The sequence below is a fragment of the Zalophus californianus genome, chromosome 7 (assembly GCF_009762305.2).
Source record: "Zalophus californianus isolate mZalCal1 chromosome 7, mZalCal1.pri.v2, whole genome shotgun sequence".
In the NCBI taxonomy this organism is placed as follows: Eukaryota; Metazoa; Chordata; class Mammalia; order Carnivora; family Otariidae; genus Zalophus; species Zalophus californianus.
This window is the reverse complement of record NC_045601.1, coordinates 19,763,645-19,782,090: the sequence shown is the minus strand read 5'-3', so window position 1 is coordinate 19,782,090 and position 18,446 is coordinate 19,763,645. Positions and strand designations below refer to the sequence as shown.

Genomic DNA, 18,446 nt, shown 5'->3' with positions numbered 1-18,446 from the left:
CCAGTTATTCAATCCAACACCAATCTGGGTGTTGCCATGAATGTATTTTGCAGCTGTGATTGAAATCCATAATCAGTTGACTTAAATAAGGGAGGTTAAATCCAGGTGGTCCTGATTCAGTTTACTGGCATGTCTTAGAAGCGGAGCTGAGGTTTGCCTGATGAAGAAGAAATCCTGTCTGTGTATATATGTTTATGTGTATATATACATATAATTCCTTGTTTATTAGGAATAATTCCTTATTTAAATTCCTTATTATATATATAAATGTTTTTATATATACATTGTTTTATTTTATATAAATAAAATTATTTGTTTTTTATATATTATTTGTACATATTTTATATATATAAAGTTATTTATCTAATCTCCTGCTAGTTCTACTTTGGTTGAACCTGGACTCACATACCAGTTATTTGAACAGTGAGAATTTAATACAAATAATTGTTAACTAGGTAAAAAAGTTGTTAACTGGGTAACTGGAAGGGTAAAAAGAGAATGCTGAGATATCACAGAGTTAGCAACAGAGGAGGCACCTACCATCTCTAGTGCTCAGAGCACAAAGGAAAGCATTACTCTGGAATTACTCAAATTGAGAAATTGAGACCACTGAGCCTCTGGCCTGGGAGGCAGTGCTAGCTGGGTGCTGGTGTCTCTGAGTCAACATTGTAAGGCAGGTTTGGAGAAGAGGGGAAGACTGTAAATTGGCTTCAGTTGCAGCTGTAGAAAGGCGCTGCCAGAGGCAGAGGGCTGGACAGGGGGATGCTGGCAGGAACCGCCCCAGACAGGTAGGAAGCAAACAGGAAGGGGCATGTCCACTCTTTCTCCCAGAGCCCTCCAATCTCCTTCCGGTGTTCCCTATATTTTGGCAAAGCAAAAATGAGTTTGGCATCTGATGCAAACATCCAGAAAGATAAAGGTAAATTAGATCGAGGCTGATGAATTTCATATCAATCAAGAAGACTTGACTTAATGCCCTGTTCTGTCCAAGCAGGTAGGTTTGGCACTAAGAGAAAATAGCTTATTAACTGGAATACAGTATATGTATTCCTCAGAATATATATATGTGAAAAAGTTGTTCTCCCAAAGAACCAAAAAAAGCATACAAGTGGATACATCTGCAGCATATCACTTCTTACATCTTCTGCTTTCTTAAATATAGTGAAATCAAAATTATCTACAGCTACATTTTATTCTTCTAAAGAGCAGCAATTTAAATCCTCTTCTGCTTAAAAACTCACTTCATATTCAAGACCTTATAAATTAATTTTTGCCTCTATTGGCCCATTGAAAAGTCAGCAAAAGACCCACTGATTGCCGGAACACTTTTAAAAATACTCAACTAATTACATTCTTTGACTTGGGTCAGAAGAGGAAATGGAGTAGGAGTATATTATCAGCTCCTCAGGGGCTGTGCAACGTTTCAGCTGTGAGCAGAAAGTGCTACAGGAATAGGAAGTAACATGATCAAGTGGTAAAAATTAGAAAGGGAGAAATGGCCAGACTTGGAGACCAACTTGGCATAAAGAATGAGGAAAGAGGGAAATCTGGATCACCCTGAGGTGGTTGTGTTTTGTTTTCAGCAAACCTAGGTGGAGGCCAGTAACAACACAGTAGCGGCTCACTCAGTGTGGCTCACAGACTTTCATCGCTCGGACCTTCCTGCGTTCCTTCGACTCGTGCCTTAGACATCAACCTGGAGTGTCTTGAAAATGCCGCATTTGTTCATTCTTGGAAAGATAAGGAAAGAAAGGCATCCCAGGCAGAAGGCAGATGCCTTTCTTTCCTTATCTTTCCATGAATGACTTACTTAAACTTCTAGTCTCAGTTCAAACTCAGTAACACCTTCTCTGACCCAGGGCCACAACACTGCACAGCCCCAAGAGTGTAACACACTTTTGTTTTATGTAAGTATTGTCCTTTGGAGTTACGCAACATGGCAGCCTCCCTCTGACGTCCCCCAGGCACCAGATATGCTCCTTCCTCTTTCTTTCTCCCTTCCCTTCCTTCCTTCTTTTCTTCCTTCCTTCCTTTGTTCCTTCCTTCCTTCCTTCCTCCCTCCCTCATTCCCTTCTTCCCTCTATCGCTAAATATCTATCATCTATCTATCATCTATCATCTACCTATCTATCTATCTATCTATCTATCTATCTATCTATCTATCTATCATCTATTTATCTATCATCTATCTATCATCTATCTATCTACCATCGATATCATTATTAGACACCTAGGGCTGCTATAACAAAATATAACAAAGCACAGACTGGGTGGCTGAAACAATGGAAATTTATTTTCTCACGGTTCTGGAGGCTGGAAGACCAAGATCAAGGTGCTCTCAGGGCTGATTTCTGGTGAGGCCTCTATTCCTGGCATGTAGACAGCCACCTTCTCCCTTTCTCCTTACATGACCTCTCCCTGGGTACACTCTGAGAAAGAGACATCTCTGGTGTCTCTTCCTCTTCTCAAGAAAGATATAAGCCCTATAGGATTAGAGCCCCATCTTTATAACCTCATTTAACCTTAGTTACTTCCCTACAGGCCTTATCTCTAAATCCAGTCACGTCAGAGGTTAGGACTTGAATATATAAACTCTGAGGAACACGATTCTGTAACACTAACTATCTATACTGGAGCCTTTGCTATTTCATGTGTGTTCACCTCTTGAGCTTGATTATACAGACCATAATGTTTGTCCTTAATTGAAGGGCTGGCACAGCGTCTACAGAAAGCACATTTGGGAGAATTAGCTGATTTGGATGGAAGATAATAAATTTAACCTTAGGTATATAGATTTTTAAGATGATGATAGGACAGTGTCTAAATGGGGAATTTGAAGGAGGAACTGAAGCCCAGTGTAACAAGTGAGGTTGAAGAAGCCCTTAAGGAAGTTTAGAAACAGAAGTCAAAACAACCATTGGCACACTGATGCAATCAAAACAACAGATTCTACCACATTCTTTTATTGTAGCTCATGTTATTGTTCCAGCATTCAGGTCTCGAGCTCTCCACTAAACTTAAATTCTTTCATCTAATGAGGGCAGTGTGCAGGGGAATGATGTTGGCTCAGTGGGATTCATTTTCCATTAGCAGTGTTTTTCTTCATAAAAATTCAAGCTTAATTCCACACTGCTTTGCACAAGGGTGCCATGTCAGTGAGTCAACATGCCTTTCCCATGGGATTCTCAGCTCCCCCAACATGTCAAACTGTCTCATGAAAATGCCTCATTAATTTTATGAGATAGGATGGTTTATTAAATTGCTTTTTAAACCTATTAGGAAAAAGTAGACTTTATTGTGAGGGGGAAAAACCCTCCAGATTTGAACCACACTTTCTTTCCAATTAGTGGTTAATTAAGATTTAAATTCTATTCAGTCATCCCTACCTAGTTTTGTACAATGATAAATCCTTCAAGTGGATAGGATGCAATGCGGATAAACCTCGGGCATAGGTTAAAATGGAGAAAAAAGGAATGATGTATTATACTGTTTGTTCCATGACATTCAATTGCATTCATTCATGTAAAACTGGATATAATTGTTAGGTAATAAATGGACTTGTTCTACATTAGGCATTTAGGATTTGCCTTTTAATGGTAATTAGTGTAAGCATATAGTTTCAGAGTGTTCACTAGTGAATAGTTGTGTATTATTGAGTATTTGCAGAATGACAAATGACTTGGAAGGATAAAGGAGAACAGCAGTTTACTGAATAAATAACAGAATTTGAAAAGTTATTTTCATTAAGTGCTAATGTGAATATTATCCTGATGCCTAAGTTTCATCAGCCCTATTTTTCACTTTTATATAGCCTTATGATATTATATCTTATTCTTATGATAGGAAAGGACACTTAAAAAGTGGTGGTGCATATAAGATGTTATCATTCCAACACATCGTCTTCTGGTGATGTTTGTGAATCTCCATTTTACTTTTTAAAGAGTTTACATTAGCTCCCATGCGATTGACATTCTATATTATAATATTTAAGATTCATCTTTCTCTTTAGTGGCATCTACCTTCTAACTGAAATTTTTTATAGGAGTTTTCATTAGCGGTTTTGTAAAATTATTATTTCTCAATTCTTTATCTCATTCTGTTTGCCATTTATAGTCATAGGAAGGCAGGAATGCTTTGAACCATGGCTTGCAATATGTATCATTTATATAGCAAACTTATAACAAGAAGACTATAGCAAACAGAATGGGCAGCAAGAACATTAGTCAAACTGTGATATTTTTTACTTGGGCTTAGTAAGACAGCTGCCCAACTATGTATACTGGGATCTTTAGGATTTTGTATGAGGCTTAAGCTAACCTCATGAGAACTGACTGCATCTTACACAGTTGATTATCTCTAAGAAAGTCACATCACTTTATTTTTTTCTTTTAAAGATTTTGTTTATTTATTTGAGAGAGAGAGAGAGCATGAACAGAGAGAGGAGAGGGAGAAGCAGACTCCACACTAAGTATGGAGCCCAATGCAGGGCTCGATCCCAGGACCCCGAGATCATGACCCGAACTGAAGGCAGACGCTTAACGACTCAGCCATCCAGGTGCCCCTGACCTACAGAATCTTGCAAACAATAGGAGAGACCCTGGCCCAAGCAACAAGTTGCTTCCTTCTAGGTATTACACCTGCAACTCTGCTACTAGCATGGGCCATCAGCAGGGAGCTTGTCATCCAGAGCAGCAGCCCAGTGCAAGAGATGACCTTGTCTAGAGAGCTTGAGAGAAGGAATCTACCTCTGTCATTCAGGTAAGGACAAGGTTACCTTAACTCATTGCTTCACCGAATCCTCACATCCCATTTACAAAAGACATAACAGGATTCAGAAAGTTTTTGCGGTTTGTTTATGGTCTCATAGTGAGTGGCAGACTCAGAAATCACAAATCTCTGACTTTTCGGAGTTTCAAGTGACAGCTTTGCGGAAAAGAATCTTTGAGGGAAGATTTGGAAATTATCTGCTGAGGCATCCAGATTGCAAACAACTCAAGTAAATTTTATGGGGGTTGTGAGAATGAGGCACCTGAAAGCATAACTATAATTTGTGAAATATGGTCCACATATATTATTTCATGAAATGATCCGGTGTTTACCCATGCCCTGAAATGTTCAACATTCATTTGCAACTTGTTATTCTGCTGGAGATAAACACATTCTAGTCTATCTACTTAGTTCCACATGGTTAAATGACTCCTTCAGTTCACAGTTATTTTTTAATTAAAGGAAATGCATGCTCCCCTCTGGCTCTGCTTCTCAACACTGAGAAAAGTCATGTAACAGAACCAAAGCAAAATTACCCCCCACAACCAAAAGCTTGGTGATAGCACATTTTCGTAAGGATATTGTGTTTGGAGGTTCTGTGGCTAACGGACCTCTGCCGGTTTTTCCAAGAGAGAAGGTGCGGATGATTTGTAAGTTTTCTCTGAATGACAGAGCAGTCGGGGGACACAGGTGAATAGGTAGAGTATCTTAAAGCCGTCCCTCATCCCGTCCTGTAACACTGGTGCTGGGCAAAGAGCTTGGTTTGAGCCCCACCTGTCAAAAGGCTTATACCTGAAGACTAATTTAGAACAAGATTTTGAGCTGTTCATTTACTTCCCACTGCTTTCTTCAACACTCTAAGTTTTCTTTTCTCTTGCGAAATATTCCAGACATTATTAATCTGTGGTTGTAAGGTCTAAGGACTGTTATTACACTGTTGGCCATTACACCTCAAATCCAAACAGGCCTTTATAGACATCATGGCTGTTCTCAGCAAAACTAGTCTGTCTGGATTTTATCTTGGTTGCAGGTATCTGCAAAAAATCAGCCTTAAGAATAAGTCCTTTTATTTAGATTTATAGCTTTGCCTGGTGCATTTCTTTCACTTCACCTGCCCTAGGGGAACGCTTAATGAGCAGCAAGCACAATGTGGCTGCTGAGCCCTCGTGAGTTCACCCTTCGGAGACCGGAAGTTTGACATTTTGTTTTGACTTTGAATCTGAAAGCCAGAAAGAGGGGAACCATGTAGGTGTTGTGGAAAATAGTGTGTGGGAAGTGGCTACCAGAGGGGCCAATGCAGTCTCAGTTTGAATTAGTTTATTTCAACAAATAGACCTAGGACACAAGATGAATGAAATGAGAACCCGGAATGAAGAACTTTAAATACTGCTGGTTTGTGCAGACTGGTCTTTCTGGGGGAAAGGGGAAATGAGGTCGTTAAAAGAGAGTTGCTGACTGCTGCATAACTCTAAACCATTAAAATGCTCTACGGTGTCACTACTGCATCCCCATAGGGTCCTGCGAACCGGAGGACCACAGAAGGACCAAGAGGAAAAAGTGCTGTATACTTAAGGAAATTGGGGGTTCTCCCTGCCATCACTTGGGAAGTGAATATTGTAATAAGACACTCTAAGCCATTTTGTGAGTCAGGTTCTGCTCTCCCAGTCTTGCCTTGCACAGCTCCTTACCCTGGATGATCCAGATTAGCCTAAGCTGTCCCCATTCCTGGACCAGTCCTAAGAGAGGGAGGACATGCAGCAGGGACCCCCACAGTCCCTGTCTACTGGGATGTGCATTTGATTCAGACTCTTTGATGTTGACTTCCGTACTCTGTACTCTGTCAGCTGTCCTGCCTGGTGCTCTAGCCTCTCCGGGAAAGGAGAGTCCTCTACCTCCCTGACCTGTTTGACTTGTGCCTTTGTGCCCTGACCTACTGCTGTTGACTAAGGGAGAGGAACCAAGAGAAGAATTTGTCTCTTTATCTACCTCCTCCCAACTAGTAGGGGTCCCATCCAATAGGAACAATCAATCTTTCACAATGGCATCCATCCCTGACACCAGTCTTGCCTTCCAAATCTGGACATTACCTGGACCTGTGAGAAACAGGATACCAAAGTGGCTAATAAGGTAGGTCACAGCAGAGGCTACCTCGGTTCCAATCCCCTGCTCCATCATCTGCTAAAACTATGAATTAAGACAACTTATTCAACCTATCTGAATTTCAGTTTTCTTTCTTTTTATTTTTTAAGATTTTTATTTATTTATTTGACAGAGAGAGACACAATGAGAGAGGGAACACAAGCAGGGGGAGTGGGAGAGGGAGAAGCAGGCTTCCTGCGGAGCAGGGAGCCCGATGCAGGGCTCGAACCCAGGACGCTGGGATCATGACCTGAGCTGAAGGCAGACGCTTAACGACTGAGCTACCCAGGCGCCCCCTGAATTTCAGTTTTCTTATCAGGAAAATGAAAATAATAATATACTTAGCTCTTGGAGTTGGTATGAAAATTAAATAGTAAATTCTTGGGGAGAATAAGCTACTCTTATGTTGATACCTAACTCTTCCCATGCTCAGTATGTCTGATCAAATAACCCATTTTGAATGTCTGTGATTATTTGGAGTGGCATACACCTAAGGAAGTACAGCAAGGATCATATTACTATCCTGCCCAGCTACCTCTTCAGGCGTACAAGGAGATTACTAGAGATAATAGTAATTTGGGGAAGAAATGCTTTAACTTTTTTTTATTTTTTAAAGTGATTTTTTAGAAAGTTTGAAATAACATTAGACACAAAAAGTAAAAAGATGCTACAAAGAAATACCAATATACCCTTTATCCAGAGGTCCTTTCAAGTTTTGCCAATTGTCCCGGTTTTACCTTTTATCACAAGGGCACAATTCCAGGACCTCTTTACTGTACCCAGGTGTCATGTCTCTCTAGGCTCCTTCAATCTGGAGCAATGTCTTAGTCACTGCTTGACGTTCATGACCTTGACATTTCTGGAGTTTCTGAGTGTTCTTTTTGTAGAGTTTTTCTCAATGTGGATTTGTCTAATGTTTCCTCCAGAAGTGAAGCACATTATGCATTTTTGGCAAGAATACTGCAGAAGGGAGGTGGTGGTTTCATTGTATTCTATCAGGTGGCACATGATGCTAATTTGTCTCATTACCAATGGTGCTAATTTGATTACTTGGTAAATATTATGTCTGCCAGGACTCTCTTCTGGAACATTACTTTGGAATTACTAAGCATTTTTTTTTTTTTTTTTGTGGAGATACTTTGGTTTCATACAAATATCCCATTCTTCAGCTCACGTTCACCACTTGATGCAGCATGTATTGAATTTATTATTGCTACAATGGGTAGAAAGTGGTGGTTTTTAAATTGCCATACTTTTCCTATATTTATTATTTGATATTCTATTGTAAAGAATGGTTGCTCTAATCTCTACTTATTTTTATTAGTTCGATGGTTTATAACCCATTGATATGATTATTTTGATGCTTAAATTTTCCAGAATTGGACAGGAGGAGCCCCTTCCAGTTAGATATGTATTCTAACCTGTTTTCTTCATTCTTTCAGGACTTCCTTTGTATTTGGCACAATGGGATGTTCCAAACTCATTCTCTACTTTCCTTGACCCTGATTTGGATAAGCTACTTCTCCAAGAAGGTTTGGTTCTTTTAGTGGAGAATAGTATGTAGAAATCCGGGTCTGGATGTGAGGTAAGTTAGTTGATACTGGGGCCTCAGTGTTTGGCTTGTGCCTTATATTTACATTTTCTTTCTTTTTTTTTTTTAATTGACAGAGAGAGACACAATGAGAGAAGGAACACAAGCAGGGAGAGTGGGAGAGGGAGAAGCAGGCTTCCCGCTGAGCAGAGAGCCCGACATGGGGCTCAATCTCAGGACCCCGGGATCATGATCTGAGCCAAAGGCAGACGCTTAAAGTCTGAGCCACCCAGGTGTCCCATATTTACTTTTTCTATTAAATTCCCTATTCCATTCTACACTACAGAGTTTATGGTTCATTTGAATCTTCCTTTGTTCCATATTTGTATTCACTTCTTCAGCAGTGAGAAACCAAGCTCCGTCATCCTCAACATACTTGCTTATTTGCCCAGCCCCTTTCTATAGGCAATTTCCCAGCTTATGAAGCTCCCTACCCCCCAACACTGATACTCCATTCTTGCACAGCTACCGTTATAGGACCTACCTCATGTCAAGGAAAGAAAGAAGGGAGAGAAAGAGGAAATGAGCATTAACAGAATTGTCTGGAATTGGTCATGGTTTCAGTGGATGCTTATATTACTTAAAATATTCCTAAAATTACCATGAGGTTTTACTTTTGTTGATCCTTCTGCTCCTATGAAATTGCTGTGGTTTCATCTTTTGATTATTATTTGGTTCCTTTCACATTCTTTGACATGACCAGTTTCTCATCCACTGAAAGTAATAATGGAAGGGATAGATAATCAGTATGGTCAGTCATGCACACAAACCTTGGACTTTTCATTTTGCCAGAATTATATAGTACTATGATTGACAGCTCTAACAAAATCCCATGAGTGTGTGCGTGTGTGTGTGTGTGTGTGTGTGTGTGTGTGTGTGTGTCTGGGGAGGGAGGCAGGGAGTAGTTTGCCAAAGGAATGGTGAGGTCTATTTCCAAAAGAAGGAAGGAAAAAATGTGTATCCACTTTTCAATCTGCATCTCTCGTCTGATTCATTGTGATGGTCTCTAAACTCATCTCTTCACCTTTGATCTTCTCCAAACTTAGCTTTTTTAATGGAGACCATACATTGTTCTCCACCAACCTGACATCTCTTCTTTATCCTCTACCACTCTGGGTCCAATTTTGCCTGGTGGATATCTCCATTGTATCGCTAATAGCAATAATTTGAATTTTGTCATTATCAAGAAACTCTGAGGTGCTCTGCAGCAGGAATCATTTGATTCATTTTTAATCTCAAGCCTGAAAGTACCTCGAATTTAGTAAGTGCTCAATAAACATTTGCTAAATGGATAAATTATTGGATATATGAGACCTACCTAAGGAAGCTAGTGTTAGATATTGTCATGTCTTCCTTTACAAGTGAGTTTCTACAGTGGATTATTTTGGAGCAAGTTTCAGGAGTCTGCATTTTTAACAAGAGTGCCCAAGCGATTATCTTCAGGTTACACTTTAAGAAAAATTGAGATATGCTTCCATGTTCCTGATTTCAAGTTTAAAAAGAGAATTTCATTCTCCAGTGCCACTCTTAGAGTAATTTTTTGATCATTACAGACATTATGGTTATGTGTTTTAAAAGGAATTGAGATGCCACCCTAATTGTCTATTGACCTTTCAGGATGCAAATTAACACAGCATTATTTTTCTTCTACGGTATCATGTGTGCCACTTAAATATTTCTTTACATTCTTCCAAATAGCTCTTTACTATCTATGCACTTAGCGGCTGAATCTAAAATGAAACTTCTTGCTTCTAAGAAATATGGACATACAATTACTCTTGATTTATCAAATGCAATAGGCAAGCTTTTAGGATTACAAAATTATTGATGTATGAGCACAAATGCAATGGGCTCAAAAGTATTGACATCTAGAGAACATTTACAGATAACCTGGTCTCAGATACTATGCACAGGACTAGATTAAGCGGCAAACAGGTTTTGTTATTATGGAATATTTTTCTATTCCAAGTACTCAGACTCATCTTAATAGATTATATCATTTTCTGCATGGCTGGATTGCTTTGTATACTTTCTAACTGAATAATCCCATGAGGAAAACAAAGAATTATTCTCACTTATATCTACTTTTTGTTCAACAAAAAACAGAGAGCTGTGAAAGTTATATATGAATTGCATGTTCTCTTTGTCCAATATCTACAGTGTTTGCGTTTTAAGAAAAATAATAAGAAAACGCTAGTCTGTTTATGTCTGTGATGTTTGCAGGTGTAAGCATGTCAGCTGGTGAGAGAAGAATCTGTACTCTGTCCTGTGGGAGCATTAACTCTGGATAGAGAGTGGGAGTCTTCAGTGACAAGGTTTCATCCCTGGTCAGATCAGCCAGGCACTTGGCTTATTGCCACACCACTTAAAGAGGCTGAAGTAGGGAGATCAAAGACATGGCCCACTACTTCAAAGCCCCAGAGCCAGACTCTGGGCTTCTCACTGAATCAGTCACATCCTATTATCACATCTGATGCATACCGTTGTCTGCACGATTCACCTGTTGACCTTTGTATTTTGTCATCACATTTTCTATCTTCTAGCTCATCTCATGTCTCCTCCTTTCCTTTGTACATGGAAGTTTACGACAGTGCCCCAGTGCCCTGAATAAATGGATCATATGCTCAAAGTATGATGCTCATTTGGCAAGAGGAGTTTGAATTGCACCCTTCCTATGCTGATTTACGGAAAGGAAAGAAAGGACATTATCACAAATAAAATCTGTGAATTAATCTCTCTCTCTTTCCTTCCTATTTTAAGAGGAAACACAGGGAAGAATTTTAGACAAATATAGTCAGAGAAACAATTTTTTAAAGTATATATCACAATGGAAAAAGTGGAAATAAACCATTTATATGCCAGTAATCACTACTGTAAAAGTGACTAATATATAATATATCTATATCATTTCCCAAACACCAACACAAAAATTTTACTACACCCACAATATTGGCAGATTTTTGAGTGTCAAGCAATGCTAATGAAAAGTGAAATTGAGAAATGAGCAGCTATTAATCAGCAAAGGTTACTCTCCGCATGTTACATTCTCCTAAGGGCATCTCTGCATTAGTAGTTATGGTTTCAACATCCAATTATTCCTGAAATTCTATGCCGGTGTAAACAGATGTTTATCCTCAGTCATCAGTTTATTCAGTAAACTGTTGTATACACGTGGTTACCGAGGGAGTGTGATTAGTCAGTGCTCACCAAAGAAGCAGAATTTGGCTCCAATCGCAGTAATGTTCTCAAGAAACGAATATGCTATTAATATGCTCATTAAGAGCAACACGAACCTAGTACTCTTTCGTACCTGAATATACTTATTCAACCGGGACAAACCAGCAAGACTGGCAGTCAATGAAGGAAAGAAAAAAAAAAGCCTAGCCTATGTTAGTCTTAACTCTGCTGACTTGTTTTCCATAGATCAGGCAGGCTCTGCCACTGACATTCCTCAGAGGAATTAGCAATATAATTGCCACTTAATTAAAGTGCTCTATCATACATCAATTTTTCCTTCAGAGAATGATGCTGGGAAATGTGCCTAAGGACTCTTATTTCTCTCTACATATCTAGAGAGTTTCTCTCTGCTATCTTAAAAAACATTTCACAGGAAAGATAGACTAAGGCTCTTTGACTGTATCAGAAAAGCCAGAGATGTCAAAGCTCCCTTAAATTTGATGTCCTTAGAAATGGGAACATTCACAATATAACAGGACTGGGAGAAATTTATAGGAAGCTGCTCACCACGAAAGAGAGGGAGAGGAAATGCTTAATGAACCAGGAAAGAAAAGACAGGCATGTGTTCTTAGAATAAGGGAGGCAGTGAGTTTTTTGCTTCTTCTTACCTCAAATCCCAGATCATATTATTGCCCAGAAAGCATCAAAATCAATTAAGAGAACCCTCCTCATAGCAGAGTTGGGTAAGATTTCATGAATGAAAGGAAGTGTAGTTAAAGCCAGCCTCATCACTAACTTGCTCTGTAGTCTTGGGAGATTTCTTAATATCCTGGTATGTCAGGTTCCTCATCTGTAAAATGGGAATAATACTACTACATTCTTACGACAGGAAAGCTTGTTATAAAAATTTAAGAAAAGAATGTGCATAAAGCTTAGACTCTTAGTCAGACTTTTACTTTTTGGTTGATTGTTTTTTGTAGAAATAAACATAAATTAACTTTTTAAAATTGAAATATATTTGACATATAACATTAAGTACATTTAAGGTGTACATGTTAATTCAATACATTTATATATTTAATATGTTTGCCATTGTTGCAATAGTTAGTGCCTCTATCACATTACATAATTATCATTTCTCATTTTAATGACCTCTTTTAATGTTTAGGCTTAGTGTTATAACTGTTGATTATATTATTAGACTGTATTTCTGTCATAGTTTTGCTCCTCTTTAATGGTAATTTCTGCTAGTAGTTTGAGTTTTTCTATCAGTTCTCTCTCTAGTAATTTGTTTAAAAAATCAGAATTGTGAAAAAATTGAGAATTAATAACTTTGATTTTAATGTGACAATTTATCTTACAGAGCAAAACTATGTTTTTGTATCTGTGGGTAAAGAAAGGTAAAGAAATTAATATTTACTAAATGCTCTCAACATCTACTACATTTCCATACGGCAGATGGCAAAATTTCCATCCAGAGTGGAAAAAAATTAGGCTTGGGAGGTAAAATAGCATTTTTAATATATCAATAATTTTCTGTGCTTTTCAGTTATAAGAACCTTTTTGAAGAATAAGAATATCACAGATCATTTCAAAATAATAGTGAATAGCATTGCAATTGTTGAATAAGAAAATACATAGTGATAATAATTGAGTATAAATGTATAGTATATCAATCACACTTGTAACAAAATAAAAATTCAAAAAGTAGGTTGATATTTTTATATAACCTATAAATTATGATGTATACATTAGTCTACATCTAGACTTCTTGTAGTAACTCTTTATGGACTTATAGGGCTTTTTAATCAACAGTTTTAGGAACCTCACACTACATTATTATATATATTATAATTATTAATTATTATAATCATTGATTATATAATTATATTATTGATTATATATATATAATATATATATTATATATGATATATATAATATATATATATTATATTATAGTGATTATTGGTTATATATTATTGGTTATTATATCACTGGTTATTATGATCATTGTTGGTAGTGATTATTGGTTATATATTATTGGTTATTATATCACTGGTTATTATGATCATTGACTATGTAACATGTTTCATAGCAGTTTTGAAGCATTTTTAGGTACTTGGTTTTTTCACTATTTCACCTAGGTTAAGTTTATTAAAAATATAATATTTATATAAATGAGATTTAATAAATATAAACTCTAATGGATGTCTTTCACTGCTATCAAAATAAACACTCATGTAGAGTATGTGTATTTTAGGGAATATTTTTGTGGGGCCTCACACTAATAAGAAAAACTTACTTTGATAATGCAGTGAGTGAAAATTTCAGAACCAACATTAGTCAGAAAGTTTTTTGTGTACAAATCTGCTTTATATTCTAGTCCCAGTAACATTAGGAAATGAATAGTTGTCATCAACATTGATTTAAAACTCACCAGCTAATGAGTTCCCTTTGTTTGATCTGCTTTGAAGTTCTGAGAAGAACAGGAAATCTCGTCCCCTCTGACTCTATCTCAGAAATCCCCCCTAATACAACACTTGAGGGGGACTGCCTCTGTCTATATGACCTAAAATGACTGACAATGATGACTTTCAGATACCACTTCTTTTTTTTTGAAGCAAGAAGACAAAAACACAACTATAGTAAAATACATAAAGACTGTAAAACTTCCCTTACTTTTGTTCTTTCCATTTGTATAATTTACATAGATAGACTATAAGAAACAGAATATAATAGACTACTACTGTACCATACTTTCCTAAAAGCAGTTGACAAAATCCATATATTTAGAGAATGAAGCAATATTGTCTCATGAAAAGTGACTATGCTGACATGCATAAAGCAGAGGAGGCTACTAAAACATTGTAAAATTTACTTAGTTAAAAACAAATTGTTTCTTTTTGTTATGAGCTTGCCACCAGAACACAGGTCTTATGAAAAACATCACTAAATTTAAGCCAAAATGGAAAAGGAAAAGATTCGCATCATACTGCTATCATTGGACATGTAAATTCAAGCAAGTCTATTACTACCGGCCATCTGTTCTACAAATGTAGTTGGAATCAACAGAATAACCATCAACATTTTTGAGAATGAGTCTGCTAAAATGGGAAAGTCTCCTTTAGATATGCCTGGGTCTTGGAAAAACTTAAAGCTGAGTGTGAATATGGTATCACCATGGGTATCTCCTTGTGGAAATTTGAGAGCAGTAAATATGTGGCCATCACTAATGCTCCAAGACACAGAGACTTTATCAAAAATATGATCAAAGGTACATCTCAGGCTGACAGTTTTGTTCTGATTGTTGCTGCTAGTATTTGTAAAATTGAAGCTGGTATCTCCAAGATTGTGTGGACCTATCAGCATGCCCTACTGGCTTACATGTTGGGTTTGAACCAACTAATTGTTGGTGTTAACACAGTGGATTCTACTGAGCCACTCTATAGGTAGAAGAGAAATGAGGAAGTTGGCTTCTACATTAAGAAAATTTTCTATAAACTTAACACAGTAGCATTTGTGCCAAATTCTGGTTTGAGTGGTGGAACGTGCTGGAGCTAAGTGCTAAAATACCTTGGTTCAAGGGATGGAAATTCACTAGAAGGATGGAAGTCCCAGTGGAACCATACTGCTTGAAGCTCTGTATTATCTCCTAACACCAACTCATACAATTGACAAGTTCTTTGTCTCTCCCTCCAGATTGTTTATAAAATTAGTGGTTTTAGTATAGCTGCCGTGAGCTGAGTGGAGACTAATGTTCTAAACCAGGCATAATGGAGCACCTCGCTGGCTCAGTTGGTGGAGCATGCAATCGTGATCTTAGCCTCATGAGTATGAGCCCCAGCATAGAATATCCTTAATAAAAAATAAATAAACCAGGCATAACAACCATCTTTGCCCCAGTCAGCATTACAACTGAAATAAAGTCTGTTGAAATGCATTTTGAAAGTTTGTGTGAAACTCTGCCTGGGAACAGCATGGGCTTCAACATCAAGAACACGTCTGTCAAAGATGCTTGCCGTGACAGTGTGGCTGGTGACAGCAAAAATGACTTACTAATGAAAGCAGCTGGCTTCACTGTTCAGGTGATTATCCTGAACCATTCAGGCCAGATTGGTGCTGGTTATCCACATGAGCTGGAGTGTCACACTGCTCACATTGCTTGTAAGTTTGTCAAGGAGTGGAGGAAGATATTAGTTGCTCTGGTAAGAAGATGGCAGTTGGCCCAAATTCTTGAACTCTAAGGGTGCTGCTATCATTGAAATGGTTTCTGACAAAATTATGTGTGTTGAAAATTTCTATCATCCTCTGGGTCACTTTGCTGTTCATGATATGGTGCAGACAGTTGTTACAGGTGTCTTCATGGCAGTGGACATCATATGCTGCTGGGTTTGGCAAAGTCACCAACTCGGCTCAGAAAACCCAGACTGGCTAAATGAGTATTATCTAGAACATTGCACTCAGTCTTGATTGTTTGTGGAGGAACGTCTCAGAACTGTTTGCCTCACTTGCCATTTAAGTTTAATAGTGAAAGACTGATTAATGATATAAAGGCTATGTAAAACCTTCAGAAAGAAAGGGATGTTTTCCAGACCATTTTTGAGGTAGTTTTAAGTTGTGAGATTTTAAAATCAGTACTTTTAAAATAGAAACATCTTGACCAAAATCTGCCAGAGAATTTTGACACCCATTAAATGAAGTTTGATAAACCTGTATCTTCTTTTTGGTCAATACCAAAGCTCCCCATAGAATTTCTTAGGCAAAAGACTTAAGGAAAAAAAGTTGCCCATGATCTATTTCTGGTGTTCCATTTGCCAAAACTTGATGAATTTGATATTTCAGAGTTCACTGATTAGTCTCAGGGCAGTGACTAAAGTGCTTTTTCTAAAAATAAAAAGGTATTTTTTCTTCACCTACATCTCTTAAGTTGATTTAGATACTAAGTGACAAGTTATGGGAGGGATCTGTCATTTTCAATATTTCATATTTCTTGGAATAGATAAGCTAAGAGTGAGTTGCAATGTTATATGTTACCTTATAAGAGGGCCAAAATTCTGCAATAAGTAAAAGCCATGTGTGTTACATAGAGAATTTAATTTTATGTATTCTATCAATATTTAGTTAACTAGTTGGTGTAATCTCTTACACTTCATTTCCCAGTTCTTAAATGCATTCTCACATTTACAAATAATGCAGTAGAGTTTGTTAAAACAAGAGTCTGAATTATAAGATTAAGTATTTTGGAGTGGCCTGGTTTTAAGAATTAATGGTGTCCAGTTTCTTTGGAAAATAAAGATACTGAAAGTTGAAAAATAAAAACCATTTCAGAGTGCTTTTTCTTGTAAGGGTGGAATAGCTTGTTGCATATCAATACCTTCACCAAAAACAAATAGAAAAGCAGAAAAAAAAATCTGTTTGATACCATTGAAGAGATATCAAGGCAACTAAGGCTTCAACAGTTAGAATCCTGGAATAAAGAAACAAAAATTGGGCTAAACCCCACATTACAACTATTCTAAATTTTTACTACTATGAAAATACTTTTAAGGCATTTTTAAGCTCTTTAATGTAGAGAGTCTAAAAAGATAAGCAGAATGTGGTAATAGAAAATTAGCAAGCTGAAGAGAGATTTCAGCAATTGTGTGGGACCATGAAAACAAAAATTACAATTTAGGGCCAGTGAAGAGCATTCTGACTTCCAGTTTGAGTCTGAAAGGTATACACTCCAAGGATAAAATCCAATCAAAAATAGACTAACCTTCATAAAAGAGTGAAATCCAGCTTTGAATCCCCTGTAATCTGTCCCTATATAATAGCTTTCCTGAAAGCAAAATTACATTCTCTATGAAAAAATGATAATGTTAATAAGGGCCTCAAATTATATTTGCAATTTTATATACAAATTATCTAAAATTCAATAAAAAAATCAAGTATGCCACAGGAATAACTGACCAAAAAACAAAAACAAAAGAAAATCCCAAAACACAAGAGGAAAAAACAGACAATAAGAGCAGATCCATAAATGATTATAGGTATTGGAGTTATCAGCTGTGAACATTAATATAATTGATTTATATATTCAATAAAACAGATGACAAGATTAAGAAATTCAATAGAAAACTAGAATGTATGAAAATATTCTAATGGAAAACACAAAATTAAAAAATATAGCAAATGACATAATTTTTTTAAAAAGGGTAAGCATTTAACAGTAAATTAGATGTAGCAGAATTAAGAAATATGAACCAAAAATCAAGTCACTAGAAAATATACAGATTAAAACATGGCGAAAAAAAGAGAGATGAAAATATAGAAAATATCTTAAGCAATCTACAGGCAAGAGAGAAAAAAGCACATTACATGAGAAATTATAATCTTAGAAGGAGGGAAGAGTGTGAAAAGATAGAGACAATTACTGATGAGATTGTAGCTGAGAATTTTTTCGAAACTTAGAAACAATAACAATCCACAGATTAGAGAAGATCTGTGAATCTCCAGAAGGGTAAATCAAAGAAAACTATACCTGGAAATCTGGGAATGTTATATTAAAATTGATGAAAACCAAAGGCACACACACACACACAAAATCCTAAAAGTAGGCAGAGGGCAGCAAATCACACAATACTTTTAGTCTGATACCTAACTTTTTCACAGAAACTATGGAGGCAATAGACAATGTTTAAATGCAGAAAGGAATTAATTGCCAACTTAGTGAAAATATCCTTTAAAAATAAAGGCACATCAAAGATACTTTCAAGCAAGAAAAATTGGG

General features: G+C 37.0%; 1 pseudogene; it reads left to right on the top strand.

The window, feature by feature from the left end:
• The window catches only part of LOC113927841, an 83,576-nt pseudogene that overhangs the window by 24,639 nt on the left and 40,491 nt on the right, over nt 1-18,446 (top strand).